This window comes from Mustela putorius, unplaced genomic scaffold (genome assembly GCF_011764305.1).
Source record: "Mustela putorius furo isolate JIRA1106 unplaced genomic scaffold, ASM1176430v1.1 tig00003853_pilon_pilon_pilon, whole genome shotgun sequence".
NCBI classification, from domain to species: Eukaryota; Metazoa; Chordata; class Mammalia; order Carnivora; family Mustelidae; genus Mustela; species Mustela putorius.
Window position 1 is genome coordinate 53,558,481 of NW_025422005.1, and position 1,767 is coordinate 53,560,247.

Here is a 1,767-nt window from a genome sequence, read left to right on the forward strand (position 1 = left end):
GCTTTTCTTTCCAAGAGCATAGCATGTTGATTTCCTAAAAGCATTCACCCCAGAGAAAAGAAAAGATTCAGTATGCAGTTATCTTTCCAAGAGAAAAAAAATGAAATGTGCTAAGATGGGTATTTCTATTCAAACTTTGCACATCTCTGCCCTACATTACTAGCATTCTCAAGGAGACAGAGTTTTGTTTTGTTTTGTTTTCATTTTCTTTTCTTTTTTTTTTTTTTTAAGCTTCTCTTACTATTTGAATTTAGAAATGTTCAAATATTAGGTACTGAGAGCTTTGGGGTTGGACTGTGGAGTTTATAATGAAATGTGTCTCACCCTGATTTCTAGGATAGCAGGCACACAAATATGTGGAAGCTAGAAGCTCCCTATCAAAGTAAAGAACGTTTGCCTTTCTAGGTTGTCAGTACAAGTTGTTAAGGTTGATAAATCTGGAATATAGCACAGAATTCATCTGGGAATTCATCCGCTAGACCATGTCTGACTTGTTTGCTGTTGAATTCCCATTGTAGAGCATAGTACCTCAGTTTTAGTCAGTCCTCAAAAAATGTTCCAACGGAATGAGTAGCTAAATGGTTTTTTCAACATCATTATTATCATGAACACTACCCTCTCGAGCACCCCAGTTCTGGAGGGAATTTCAGGAAAGTTCTTGTTTCTTTAGCTCTGCTTAACTCTTGACACCAGTGCTGCCTGTTGATCAGCACCCTACCCGGTCCCTGAGCTCGCGTCAGAAGGATTTGCCACGTGTCGCATCCTCACAGTGGGTGGATTCCACAATAAATCTTGTTGCTGTAACCCCGGCATCTGCTGTATTTGGATGAAACCTCAGAATGAGATGCTTTTATGCTGAAACCTCCCAGCCTCATTCTTGTTCCTGGGAGCATGCTCCTCTTTTACTGGCCAGTAGGGGTTTTGCTTCAACAGTGGTCAACCATTGGGTAGTGCTGGGTAGACAGTCTGACTGAAAGTTTCACCTCTGCCTGATGCCTTCTGCATAGACTACATGGACCTTGTACCTTGGAGAAATTAGCAATATTAATCCATACTTACTGGGCTTTTATGTGCTTGGCATAATTCTAAATATATTGCCTGTTCTAGCGTATTTAATCTTCATAACAACCCTATGATGAAGGTACTTTTATAGTTTTCTTTAAAGATAGGGAGATGGAGCACAAATAGACAAAGAAATTTTTCCTAAAATTAAACAGCAGCATGATTCAACTCCGTTCATCTCATTTTGGAGCTCATATCCCTAAATACTGTGCCATAACTAGTATCCCTGTAGGCAAGGGGATTATTCAGTCATCATATGCTGATGAGCTTTAGCAGCTGGTTACCATTCTGCTTGGTTGGAAGTCTCTTCTGATTAGTAAATATTGTGAATATCAGCTCTTCCCTTTGGACATTGTGAGGGAGAGTCCTGGCCGTGTCTTGGCACCTGCTATGGAGCTGAGTTCCTTGATGCCACTCCACCCAGTGCTAGATTCTGTTCCTTCTGGACTAGTCCCACCACAAGGGGCACATTGCTACAGGAAGTATGAAGAGGATACTGTTTTTTTTTTTTTTTTAAATAAACATATAATGTATTATTAGCCCCGGGGTACAGGTCTGTGAATCACCAGGTTTACACTTCACAGCACTCACCGTAGTGAAGAGGATACTGTTAAGGCAAGCCTTAAGTATAAAATAATAGGTCTGATTCAAGGTAGCTTATACACAAGACACCAGCTAAGAGGTATAGACAAAGCCATATAGAGG